The 14448-nt window shown below is 40.6% G+C and overlaps 1 protein-coding gene across 1 annotated transcript in view; it reads left to right on the forward strand.

Annotated features, from left to right (window-relative positions):
• The window catches only part of Irs1 (insulin receptor substrate 1), a 60351-nt gene extending 46107 nt beyond the window's left edge, over positions 1-14244 (forward strand). Inside the window, exon 2 of the mRNA XM_042679211.1 lies at positions 9739-14244. The gene's annotated coding sequence lies outside the window, so the exon portion shown is untranslated. The remainder of the gene's footprint in view (positions 1-9738) is intronic.
• The last annotated feature ends 204 nt before the right edge of the window (positions 14245-14448 follow it).

The following is a 14448-nucleotide window of genomic DNA, read 5'->3' on the forward strand; positions in this document are numbered from 1 at the left end:
GGACTGGGTGGGGGAGGGAGGGGGGGTTGAAGGGGAGAGGGAAGGAGGGAGAGAGAGAAGGACAGAGAAGGGGAGAAAGGGAAAGAAAAGGAAAGAGGGAGAGAGAACCAACTCTTTCCCTTCAAACTTTCAGTTAAACAAAATTATCATTCTTTAAAAGCACAGTAACCATTGTGACAGGTCTATCTTCATTCTCAAAATAACATTTCTTGGGGATGAATTTCCTACATTACATTTTGGGACTCAAAGTTGAATACAAGATGCTGGTCACTCCAGTGGTGACAGTTCAAAGGTGACACACATGACTGCTTTATGACAAGCAGCTCTTCTAGATGCATTGAGTCCAGTACATCCTCCTCTAGATGTTAGTGAGATTGTCACGGGAAAGTCTCCTGAGCTTGAGCTTGGCTTTCCAAGGTATGATTGGTTGGGAGGGGAAGTGTTCTTGTAGGCCTAACAAAAACAAAAACAGAAAAACAAAAAACAAAGGGAAGGAGGGCAATCAGGACCACATGGCAAAAATACCACTTGGTTCCTTTCAAAAAGGCTTGTTCAGTTCAGTAGATGTTTCTTGCATTACCAAATTCTTCCATAAAGTCAGCCACAACCATATTATCGGGGACTCTGGCTAAAGCTTGTGGTGAGTAGGAAATAGATTAAACACAGGTTTTCCCATTTCTCCAGCTGCCAAAAATGATGTCAGTGGCGTTAATGGGTCCTACCTCAGCCCCGTGTACATCCAGCGCTGTCTCTGAACATGCTCTGTTTGTAGGCCCTTATAGATAAAAAGGATGACGGCTGAGCCAACAATTGGGTAGCTAACTGGACAATCACCGAAGTGCACAATCAGGCCCTTGCTTTGTAAGAGCAGGGAGAGGGCGGGGAATGAGAAGTCTATTTAGTGGTATAGACAAGAACTAAAGGCAGTGGCCATACGGGGTGCCTGATTTCCTTTCATCTAATTACAGAAATAGTTTTGCAAACACCTTTTTACCCTGTATACCACATTGTAAGTCCAGTTATGATGTAATTGTAAGTCTTTTGGTTTGTATCAAAGCCAGACTTATAAAACCTGCATTACAAAGTAAACAAAACCAAAACCCCTAAAACTGACATGATAGTACAGTATAAAAGCCCAGAACTGGAATGTGATTTCTGTAGTGCAGAAATAGCTCTCCTGAGTACGGATGACTTCCTGGCACACAGCACCCATGGCTAGACCTGACACACACGGGGCGAAGGGGAGGAGGGAGTCTTTTTCTAAGTCCTGCTTTTTAAGTTGGTCACATATCACATTGGTGAAAGACACCTTGAAGATACTTTATGTTTTCTCCAGGAAGAGAATGAGAACGCTTTTCTGCCATTAGTCTCATCTGCTTTGTCGGCATGCTCCTGTTCATTAAAAGAATGGAGAATAACTCAAGTGGATATTTTTTTTTGTTTCATTTTTTTGGATGCTTATTGAGCATTCCTTAAATATCAACAGAATTCTTTGTGTGTATTGTGCCAGTACTGGGGCTTGAACTCAGAGCCTCAAGGTTTCTTGGCTTCTTCGTTCAAGACTGATGCTCTACCAGCTGACATACACCTCCACTTCTGGCTTTTTGCTAGTTAATCAGAGATCAGAGTCTCCTGGACTTTTCTGCCCAGGCTGGATTCGAACCAGGCTCCTCAGATCTCAGTGCCACAAGCGTGAACTACCAGGGCTCAGCTGCCACAGAATACTCTTCATTGAGAATATTCTTTGAGAATTCCATGTTATTGTCATTTTAATTTCATCTTCCCGTGTAGAAATGATTCTAGAACCTCCTTCTACCTTATCTAGCTGGGCAAGGAGGAGTGCACAGTGCTGACAGCGTTAGCTCTGGTAAGCCACAGCAGGAGTTGACAGGCCTGATGGCTGCCACCTTGGTCATTCCCGCTCCTTCTTCCTTTTAATAATACGTATGCCTTTCTTCCTTGGTGGTCTCCTGAAGTCACTAGTCTTGCCAGAAGGTCTTTGATTGGAACAAAAGGAGAGCTGGGGCAATGTTGGCCCCTCACATGTTGGCAGCTCTGCCTGGCTTTCTTTCCTTGGCAACCCAGATCCAAGAAGGCCTGGCCAGCAACCTTGTTATTTTCACCAGCCCTCTCCGTCTCCCATGTGACATATGCCAGGCAAGAGTATTATTTAAGCTCTGGCTTTGGCTGGTTGGTTAACCTTAGCTGTTTAAGACGATGAAACCAAGTCTTTCCAGTGCAATCCTGGCCTGTCTTAAAAGAAGTGGTTTTACTCTTCTTTAACTGAAAAGGCTTTCAACTCTCAACAGCAAGTAGCATCTATCCTGACTTACTCACGCTAGGTTAGTCTTCGTTGGGTTTTCTTTATTTATTTTGGTGGTGACGGTCTAGAGGGCTTTGACACCGAGAGTTTTCCCATCACCTCCTTCTCCTTGTGCGAAGCTTGAGGCTTGCCACCACTCTTCCAACTGACCCTTGTAAAGAGTGAAAAAGACTCTCATGTGTCCCACACTTTGGAAGCTCTCTGGATTTGACTTTTTCAAGTGGATGGGTGCCATGGTGAGCACAGCTGATGGAGCTCGGCTTGTCATTTCACCCGGGCCGCCAACCACAAAACTCCTGTAATAAGGATTTGACAGGCTATCAAATACAGCTGTGGTTTTTTTAAATTTTATTTTAATTTTCTTATTATTTTACTTAAAATTAGTTTAATTTTGTAATGCAAATGTTAACATAGAAATATACTCACCCACTAGGAGAACTGTGAAGGCAATAGAGTGTGGTAAATCTTTGTGTTGAAATCAGTTTATTAGATTCATTTAGCAATTTTGCAAACAACAGCAACAAAAAAAACCCCAATAATTTTGCAATATCTTGTCAGGTGCTCTGTTCGTGTGCCAACATTCTAGGAGATGTGGTCAGGTGTGATTTTTCAATTAGTGATGCAGCTGGGTGCTGGTGCTCATCCCTGTAATCTCAGCTGTTTGGGAGTTGAGGTCTGAGGATCACAGTTCAAAGCTAGCCCGGGCAGAAAAGTGCATGAGATTCTCTTTTCAATTAACCAGCAGAAAGGCTGGATGGAGGTTTACGTGATAGAGCATCAGCCATGTGCATAACAACTAAGCACGAACATGAGGCTCTGAGTTCTAGCTCCAGTACTTGCACACATACATACACACACACACACACACACACACACACACAAATTACATTAGTGATACCACCAGTTAACCGCAGCAGCGTCAGTGAGGTCCTAAAGTCACGAATCATGGTGGTGGTGATGGTATGCAGTTGGATGTAAAAGTGCGTAAAGTGAGAACTTAACAGACCTGAGGAGATGGAATCGAGGGAGGGGCTGCTGCCTGCCCATGTCTTACAAGGCACAGAACTACCCCTCCAGCCACCTCTGGCCTTCATGGTGCTCTGTCTCTCCCTTCTCCCTTTCCAGTCAAGAGGATCTTCTTTCTCTGAGGAATCCTTCTTCCCCCTTGGTTCTTCCTGTGTGTGCCATCACCTTTAAGGATTTAGGCTTTTAGAAACCAAAGCCAAAAAGTCAGAGATGTTCCTTACTTTCCAACTATATATAGTGAGTTGAAAAAATGGGGAAAGAACTTACTAGAAAGGCTTAAAAATGGGTTATCATTTCACATAGCTTCTCAACACAGATTTTTGAGAATAAGAAAGATCTAGGAGTGATTTGAAGTTATTTTCCGCTCCTCTTAAGACAAGTATGGCACTGGCTTCATGCCTGTAATCCTAGCTTACTCAGGAGACTAAAATCCAGAGGATCGCAGTTCAAAGCCAGCACGAGCAGAGAATTTGATGAGACTCCTGAAATTCACCAGCAAAAAGACAGGCTCTAGGTGTGGTCAAGTGGTAGAGTGCCATCTGTGAGCAAGAAAGCCAAAGAATCGTGCAAGAACTTGAGTTTAAGCCCTGGTACTAGCTCTTCACTTAAAAAAGAAAGAAAGAAAGAAAGAAGACATTAAATGAAGAATTGTAAAAGTCGGATGTTCCCAGTATATAATGAAATAGGAACATTACAGAATAGGGAGTATCCTTGAGGTCTAGGAATCACGACGTTTTTCCCTTCTTTACATTTTCCTGTATTTTATCCATTTTCCATATTATACTCAGGATATTTTTTTGAAAAATAACAACACAGCTATTTATGTTAAATGAAAGAGAAATATGTTGTTTTGACACATTCCTTTAAGTGGAGGGGTTTAATTTATATGAATTTTTCTAGTGAAATCTACAATGTAAGATTTCACACAATGCTCTTTATTGAAGAAAAGTGATTGCAGTAGTCATTTTTTTAAAAGCAGGAGGAATTCTGACAGCCAAGCCACCTACAGTATTTCCCTCTCATCCTCTAGTAAGTGCAGAAACTTCTCGCAGTGCCCTGATCAGATAGTTATTGCTTCGTTGCACTTGACTCAACAAATTAGCCAGAAGTTTCAAAACACTTGTAGATACCAGCAGAAAACACTTGTCAATAGTTTTGACTAAAAAATGTCCTGCTGACACTGTATAGAACCTTCCATTGCAATTAGATCTTCACCCTGAGCTGCTTTCAGCTTCCATAGTCGAAATGGACCAGTCGGCTGAGACAAAGTAAAAGAATGCAAAAGCCTTATTTATTTTCCAGCTCTAGCAGACCTAGTTTCAGTGGGTCGAGTCCAGATGTAAATTCTTCTGGATGCAATATTGTAATAATCCATAGGTCTCAAGTAGCACTGCTCAAGTGTTGACTTATTTGATAATGCTTTAAAAATTACATTTTTCATTACTGGCAACTGGATCAGGTAGATTTTATCTGACAGGAAGATACACACAGAAGGAGCCAGGAGATCTGGAGTGGTGATGAAATTTAGTGAAAATGCAATTTCCTGCTACTAAGTCTTGTGACAGGTACATGGTATTTGTGGGTTCGGAAGTGGTTCCCCAGTGATAAGGCTTTGGCAGAATATCACCAGTTGGTATTTGCACAGTATTTCCTCTTAAAGAAATGTTTGGGTTTTCGTTTCCAGTTTTTCCATAGTACTGATGAGTTTTTTAAAATTACTTTTTGTATTAAAGCAGTGTTGCCATATTTGCTGCATGTAATTGGTGTCTGGTAACTAAGGATGTTGAATATAAAGTACGTGGAATGGGCATTAAATGTCGGCCATCTTTTTCTGGTGCTTATTGCTGTACTTTATCATTCATTGCATTTGTCTTTGTCACTCACAGATATTTATTGAGGTGCGTGAGTGCAGGGTCCCAAAGGGCTATTGCTTCTTTAATCCTCTTTCAAATATCTTCTTCTATTACAAAATATCTGAATATAGATCTTAGTCAGTCTTACGTGCGTGGCTTTAGTCAAGCTCAGCTTGTCTCGATTGGAAAAGCATGTAGAGACAGGGCTATGGGAAGGCACACAGCAGTTCTTCAGAAAGTGTGTGGCAGAGTTTGTCTATCAAGTTATTAGATTTCCTTTCCAACCATCTCGTCATAAGAACACTTGTGAAAAGCTGTTTTGGGGGCTTGAAGGAGATGACATTGCTCAAGGTTTATTATATTCATATCCTGCTTTGTTGAAAGCTAACCCCTTTGTGCAGCTACTTAAAAATAATTTTTTTTTAAACCCACAACATTCCAAAACGTGGAGGCTCTTTGTTTTTAGGGAAGACCTCACCGGCAACCATAGTCCTGTTTAATCAGCCTCTTTATTTGCCATATTTGGTTCTGAAAGCTTTTCAGGCTGTTTCCAAAGATCAAATGAGCCCTTCAAGGGCTAAGACTGGCTGCTATAGAGACCATTGAAAAGAATACACTCAAGGCTGAGAATCCAGTTGCAAGAAAGAAACAGGAATTTGAGAAGGCATTCCAGAAATGCTGGGAACAATGGCTGCATGAGTGGACTAAGCATGCAGCCCTCAAGGTGGCCACTGGGAAAGACAGCCCTCAACCAGGCATGCGTGTTAAAAACGATCCATCTGTATCCTTGCTGCATAGCTAGATTTGGTGTACACCAGTGTATAAAGGCAGACTGGTGTGAACTTCCGACTTTTCTCTGTACATTTTCCTGGGCTTCTGTTGTTAGTAACCTTCTGCAGTTCTTACCTCTCCTACCACCATTGTCCCTACTCATTTTCCACAGACACCTAAGTCTATGCTGACAGTTAGTAGCATTTATGGCTGAGGTGGGTTTTTATTTGGATTTTTGATAAAGAGCTTTTAAAGGGAGTGCCTATAATAAACCTAGCTTCTCAGGAGATTCAGATCTGAGGATTGAAGTTCAAAGCCAGCCTGGGCAGAAAAATCCTTAAGATTGAAAAAGAGCCCGGTGGTAAAGTGCCAGCAATGGGTGAAAAAGCTAAGCAAGCGATCCTAAGTTCAAGACTCAATACTGGCACACACCCACAGAAGTTGTATACTAAGACTTTAGCAGGAAGGCATGTGGTGAGTTGATAGAGGTGATATGGCCTTTCACTCTTTGTGTTTTTCACATTCTTATGGACAATTACAAGCAAAGCAATAGATTTTAGTGCCTAGTGAGCCCATATTTTTGGCTCCCCCGTAGAGCCCCCAGTCTCTGCCTGGTGCATCTACACAGGTTGGCACGTGTGATGATAAAAACCTGGTGCGGACTGTTCCGACTGTTCTTGTCCTAAACTGTTCACTCCAGCCCTCTGGCCAAGAGCAAGATATGGGAGGAAAAACGTACTGCCTGTCCTTTGCATTTTCTCCATTGTGTGTATGGCAATTCTCTGCCACAAATCCTTTAATCCCATTGGCATTCCTGCCTTAATTTAAGTCCCAGACCTAGGAAGCTATATTCAGGTATATACTGCTCCTAGAGTAAGAATGTTCTGATAGGAGTTAAAGAAAACTTGGAAGGAAATCAGAGTTGTGGGACTCCTGTTCTGGGCTGTTTGTTGGAAAGAAGGGTTTGCCTTGGTTTGCCTTGCATTCTTTGAGATGACAGGAAAGAAATGTTTCACTATTTCTCTGGCAATTAAAGGGACAAGCCTAGAATGCACTTCTCTCTCTCTCTTTCTCTCTCTCTCTCTCTGTCTCTCCCTCCCCCCTCCCTCTCTCTCTCTGTCTCTCATATGTGTTCACATTCACCTCCATAGTAAGTATTTATTAGTAATTCTTTATGCTTGTGGGTTTTTTTCTTTCCTTTTCTTTCTGTTTTTAATGTATCCTTTAGAAGCAGAGTTAATTTTTTGAGTGTGTGCCACTTCTTCAGCTCAAACTCAGGGCCTGTGTACTATCTCTGAGCTTCTTCTGCTCAAGGCTAGCACTCTACCACTTGAGCCAGAGCTCCACTTGTAGCTTCTTTTGGTATTTTATTGAAGATAAGAGTCTCACAGACTTTCCTACCTGGGCTGGCTTTGAAGTGCAGTCCTCAGATCTTAGTCTCCTGAGTAGCTAGGATTACAGGCCTGAGCCACCAATGCCCAGCAAGATTTTTTTTAAAAATAGAGCTTTCATAAAACCAGAGTCATATTTGATAAACTAGGACTTCCTTGAAAGTCATCGTGTAAATAGTGAAAGCTAATGGTTCCGAATCATCATCAAAGCCCTTCAAGAGAGAAAGGCCACATTTGGTGACAACATACAGGTATAACTCCAAACTGGGGAGACGGAGGCAGGAGGGTCACAACTTCCTGAATACCCTGGGGTACATAAGGAGACGCTAAAAAAAAATGGAGGAGAGGAGGATAAAAGGAGCAAAAGAGAAAGAGAAGAGAGAGAAGACAAGGAAGGACTAAGGGAGAAAAAGAGGAAGGAGGCAGGAGAGGAGAGGAAGAGACAGAGGCAAAAGAGAGACAGGCAGAGAGACAGAAAAATAGAGAGAGGGAGGGAGGGAGTGCTGGTCAACACTTATGTTTGTGAATCTTAGAAAATACGCTATCCTTGTATCTTATGTACATGTTGATCATATTTGAAAACATTTCCTTAAAGTCCCTGTAATTCAAGACCTCTGGCCTATCAGCTAAGGTTTCTCACCATTTACTAAACCTGGATCTGTAGACTTAACTCCTCGTGCTCCTCTGTATTCCTGAAGTCCTATGAATCTCCTTGCTTGGCCAGTCTCATCCCTCAGGCCTTATTTTTACCCTGTCTTCAATGGAAATGTGCTGTGTTCCCATCATCTGTTTGTGGTGTACCTGCTTTGTGGAATAATAGAATCTTTATTCTACATTCGCTAATGATTCCTTGTCTTCCCATTCTAGCCACCTGTGTCAGCAAGGGGCTTTCCTAATATTTTTAGTTAGAAGAATAGCTTTCCCCCTGGCATCTGTCAGTAAATTCATCTGTCTGCTTTGCGTTCTGTTTATGGACTTTGCTTGCCTTTCTAGGCTTGCTTGAAGGCAAAGCTTATAGCCGGATTAACTTTGAACTCTCTGTACTTAATGCATCCATTCAACAAGTATTTATGATGATCTACTCTGTGCTGCTCAGTGTACTCTATAAATTCTGCTAGGCATAGATTCACTTTTTTTTTTTTTGCCAGTCCTGGGGCTGGAACTCAGGGCCTGGGCACTGTCCCTGAGCTGCTTTTACTCAAGGCTAGCACTCTACCTCTTGCGCCACAGCACCACTTCCAGCTTTTTCAGTATATATGGTGCTGAGGAATTGAACCCAGGGCTTCATGCATGCAAGGTGAGCACTCTACCACTGAGCCACCTTCCCAGCCCCACGTAGATTCACTTTTGAGTGCATGAAAAATTGGGACCACTGAAGAACTAGCTAATGTAATCCTTAAAAGCAAAAGATGGTTTTTGAGGTTGGAAAAGGGTCTCCTCTCTGAAGGAGAATTGTGGATAATGCCTTTTCAGTTCTGTCTTCCTGAGTTAAAGGAGAAATGCTGTACTTTTGTTTAGATAACTTGCTTCTATTAGATCTAAATCTGAATTGCTTTGCTTTATTATTTAATGACTCACTAGTCTCTTTTCTTTGGGATTCCTTTTACATCTAACTTCTGATGACAAACAATGTCACATCAAAAGTTGATTTTAGCTGGGCACTGGTAGATCACACCTATAATCTTAGCTGCACAGCAGGCTCAAAACCAACCCAGGCAGAAAGTCTGAGAGATTCATCTCCAACTAATCAGCAAACAGTTGGAAGTCAAGGTGTAGCTCAAATGGTAGAGCTCCAGGCTCAAGGTAGAGTTTGAGGCCATGAGTTCAAGCACCAGTACCTCAACATGCTACACGCGTGCGCGCGCGCGCACACACACACACACACACACACACACACACATGCACACACACACACACCACACACACAAAATAGATTTCAGATTTTGTAAGCTTAAGCTCTATAACTTCAAATACTAAAACCTGCAGTTGATTTTTAACCGAAAGATTGAGCCCAGGTTGACTGTAATCTGTTTATTATATTTTATAGTTGTTTTACACAGTAACTATAATGTACATATTTGATTCAATCATAACCCCGAAGAATGTCATATTTATTTGTTGCCAAACCTCTGAAATGTCTAGGTCGCAATGATTTGTTTACTGGTTTATTATTGACTACTTTTAGTTTGTGATTCCTTTAGACTCAGCATTTTGAAAGAAAAGAAAAAGCAAGTTAAAACGGTTTGCTGATTTTATTTAGATCCATACAACTTGTCGATTCCAGCCTATCTGATTATTATTCTCCTTTCTTTAAAAGGAGAATTCCCAAATTGTGATTGCATGTGACAATTTCCCTTCTCTTCCCCCTTTCCAGAATGAAGACCTAAACAACCTCAGCAAATCCTGCTTTAACTCATGGGTACCCGGACTCTTAACTATTTCATGATTCACAACCAGGACCTCACCTCTTCCTCTCCGTAGATGGTACGATGCATCCATTTCAGTTTGTTTACTTTCTATAATCCTCAGGAGTTCATGGACAGAACTGCACATTCTATATTGTGCCGAGCAAAAAAACCCAGAAACACACACACAACGAAAACCACCATCACCAACAAAAGCAACAACAAAAGCACTGTGATACCGGAACAATGAGTCTGCATCAACTTCATCTTAAACCTTATGAACTTAGCTGGCCACGATGAGCTGACATGCCCACTGCAATGCTGTGGGGGAATGAGTTAAACTCTCATTGCAGTTACGAGATCAATTTTATCTGCTGCTGAAACTGCTCCATAAAACACCATTGTAAATTATTTCATACAGAACTGTTCACGTTGAGTGGAGAAAGTATTGGATATTTAACATAGGTTTTGATTTACATGTCTAATTTTTTTTTAATGAAAATGTAACTTCTCTTATAGCACATCTGTTGGTTTTTTTTTTTTTTCCTTCTTTTTTGGATGTGGGATTGAGGTATACAATGTTCTGTTGTAAAGAAGAGTGGAGCAAATGCTTAGAACAAATCAGAAAAGCATAGAAGAGGGTCTGACCCTTGTTTTAAGACTGTAATTCAGAAAAGTAATATACTAAGAATCATAGTGCCATAGACGCTTCTCAATTGTATAGTTCTATTTGCTGATACTATCTCCTGTAATATAAACTTGATGTTGAGCTGAGTTCTTTATAAGAATTAATCTTAATTTTGTATTTTTTTTTCCTGTAAGACAATAGATCATGTTAACTAAACTGAAGAAGGATATATTCTACTGGGGTATTTTCAAGTGTCAGTTTAAAATCAGTAGTTGAATGGAAGCAGAATTATAAGAAAAGGAAATGACAGTCTTCCATTCATTATATATACTGTACAGAAGAGAGACATGGATGGTCCCTTTACATACAAAGCTCTCTTTGGAATGAACAATGTAGGTGTTTGTAAATTCTGGGAATGTCTTTCTATTCACAATACATTACATACCGTTGATTTCTTTTCCTCCCCATCTACCACCATTCTGTAAGCTTCCTGCTCCATCTCTTATTTTTTTTTCTGTGTACATGTTATGGTATTTCATTTCCTTCATTGTCTTGAGAAGGATGTTAAGAGAAGCAATCTCTTGCTAACCAGAAATTAAAATCCCAGATTTTTTTTTTTTTTCTTTAAATCATGGCCAGGGCTACATGTCACTTTCCTTAAGACCCTCATCTCTTATGTCCTGACAACTTCCAGTGTTACATGATTTGACTAAATGTAAGTGGTTCATTTGCCCTGATGAGTGCTGGGCCTATTTGTGATGAGTTACTAAAACCACCAATGTGCAGAGAGCACAGGAGAGCATGATGATCCCCTATTGGGAGATGTAGCCAGCAGTGCAAGTGTTATTCCTCTTCTTGTTTGCAAAGTGTAGGCACCTTGGAATTTTCCCTTGTGGAACCAAAATGGCCATGAACACAGCTTCACGTTATTAACCTGTAGAATGTTCAATCATTCTGCCAGGAAACCTCCTAAAGGTTAAGTGAATGAATGCAAATATCAGGTTCCCTCTGAGCCAGTGTGAGCGGTATAGCAGACATTGCCAGCCCTGCTTGTAGAAGGAGCAATATTTTATTTCTGGGAAGAGTTGAGCTCCCTGGGTGGGGCTGCAGGGAAGGAGCTGCTGCCTCATTGCTGGTTGGGGACCTCTGCTCTACTCAGAAGTGAGTGGAGATGAATGGACACACTGCTGAGGCCTGTGTTACTGCTCATTGAACCAGATGGCATGTACCTCACAGACTGTTGTACAATGTTCATTGTTGCTGGTCTTAATCATTTGCATGCTCATCAGTTTCTAAGATAAATAGGTCTATAGTCATAAGAATCCATTGTTTCCAAGAAAACCTGCTGAATTCCATCATTCCCTATTTGTGGAGAACCCCACCAATTTGAAAAAAATCTGCTATGAAAGTTGTTTCTTACACTTGGGTTAAAAAAAAAGAGAATTTCATAGTCTAAATCTCTTTTCATTTTTCAAACATTCTAATTTGTTCTCTTGTTTGAGTAAGAAGAAAGCAAGGCAGTTTTCTTTTTCTTTCTAGTTGTAATTTTTTTTTAAGGAAACTAGACTTTGAATACATCTTACCAAGATACCTCTGAATGTGGGATTATCAACGTATTTTGGGTGAGGAAAGAAATGAACAGACTGGAAAATCCATCTCTTGGTCTCTGACTTTTTTTGTTGAGTCAAATAGCACGAAGGTGGAAATTCATATTTAAGCTGCTCTAGAAGTACCTGAGCTGGGTTTAATGACAATATCAAACTTTACTGACTTAAAACTGGAAGTTACTGGTACTCAAGCCAAAGCCCAAGCTCTGGCTACTTGAAGGGTTTACTTTAAGCACATCAGCTGCTAAGTTCTTGTGTTCAGTTCCTTTTGAAGAAAGTTGGCTTTTATGCATTTCTGAGTATTTGTAGGTCAGGCAAGGGCTTACATCCATGGAGCTTCTAGTGGCCTCTAGTTAACCTAGAAGTTAGTGGCTTTTTCTTCATGAACCCAACCTTTCACAGTGTTCTGAGAGACTTAAGTGGAATTTTAAAGTTCTCCTTTGTTTTTTAAAAAAATGCTTCCTGGCTTTGATGTCTTCATTTTGGGAAAAATGAACCAGCTGGGGATGAGGAGAACCCATTAATGATCAACCACTTGAATCAATAATGACAAATCAGTACTGATGTTAGATTTGTGGCTAGTTTTTGCTGACTTTCAAAGGTCAGGGACTCCCTTGAATAATCTGTAACTGTACAAATGGGTCTACTCAAAATCATCTAGCCAGAGTAGAGATTTTTTAACCTTTCTTTCCCTGGCTTTTATCTTCTACCCATCTTTTAAATGTGTGACAAATAATTAAGTAACTATGTTTCTGTACTGTAAGGAACAATATTCTACGGTACCGAGCATCTGCTTTATCTAATGTCACATCCTGTAGGCAATATACCGTGTAGCTGGGAACTCATTTACTACAGGTTGAAAGATGGGGAGGAGGCACCCCATCCACAGACAGTAAGAGCCATGACTGTGGGTTACAGTGATCCTTTCTATTTGACTTACATTGCTTTGGCAGAATTCTGTAGGTTAGATCAGCACACAAGGAGAGTCTCAGTCAAGGAGGTTCTCAAACCACACACTGGAATTCGCACCTTCACCAGGGAGACAGGGACCTCTGGAAAGGCATTTGAAGGAGAATGAGTGGAAATCAAATAAGAAATGGCTTCATTTGCAGTGAGTAGACAGGAGTTTTAGAGTTCTCAAGACAAGGTGACTGTGAGGAAGAAGTGATGTCTTATACATATATATGGAGTGTGGAAAACATAGAAGCATGCCTTTCTGGGAATGCAAGGAAGCACAGCCTTGTTGATACAAAAAGCTAGACCTCCATTCAGACTGAGGGTAGTGATGAAGAACCACACAACCTTTCTGTGGTTGTGCTAGACTATGAAAGGTTAGACACTGGTACCTTTGGTCATTTCTAATGCCAAGGTCCTCCCATAGTTCTTTAAGTCGGTGTCTCCTAAGTGTGGGCCAGCAGGTATGTGGGTATCTCTCACTGCTTATAATTAGAGCATGAAATTTGATGCTAGGAGAGGTTGAATGATGTTAGAAGTGTTTGGCTCTACTCATAGGAGTTTACCATTAATAAAGAGCTTACAATTAGGCAGTGTGAGTAGAAACGTGTGACAGATGGAGAATTGTCTTCCTTTCCTAGCTTGTTGATGACTTGGCATTCATGATATATGTCACCAAGAGATCGGTGTGATAGTCTTTTTGCCACTGATCTAGTATTCAAATCTCTCTTTACTTTTGCTCATTTCCCCAGTGTAAAACATTATATGCCATATCATAGGACAATTTCACTAGACAGGAAAGGATGTTTGTATTTGTGTGGACATTTTTAATGCTGTTTTTTTTTCTCCTTTTTAGAACTTTGTCATTGGCCTAAGAATGTAGTTCCCAGAACAATTTTTCTTATAAAGTATTTTCCTTACACCTCTTTGGCTACAGGGTGGGCCAAATGATCTCCATATATATTTTCATTTATTGTGTGTGCCGTTTGGTTTATCATCTTAAGATGGTGGTGCTGCCCATGGTGCTACTTCATCTGTGTACAAAAGACCAATGCATGGTCTGTATTGCTACCAAAACATTTACTGTATATATGTGTATAACATATGTATTATGTATATATGTAATGGGTACCAGGCCAGGTTGATGTTTTTTATTTAGAAGTGTTTCACTTTTCCAAGTTTTCTTATAGTGTTATGCTTGTTTTTGATTTTAACTTTCCTGATTCTGACTGGTACTTAGAATTGTAGTGTCTTCATCGTTAATTAAAGAAAACTGTCTAAATGGATGTTTGTGACCCTTAATTTCTTTAATTACAAGATGTGAACCAGAAACTGGGTACTGGGATGGGTAAGAACAATGTACAATGTTTATTGTTCTTTCATAAGTGATTATGAAACAAAGATTTACCTCTGCCTGTCCATCTTTCCCTCTACTCATGGTTAAGTGTATAAGGAAAAAGACCCCTGAAAATATTTTCAGCTGTCTTTCA

The sequence above is a fragment of the Dipodomys spectabilis genome, unplaced genomic scaffold (genome assembly GCF_019054845.1).
Source record: "Dipodomys spectabilis isolate Male_0828 unplaced genomic scaffold, ASM1905484v1 ptg000051l, whole genome shotgun sequence".
NCBI lineage: Eukaryota > Metazoa > Chordata > Mammalia > Rodentia > Heteromyidae > Dipodomys > Dipodomys spectabilis.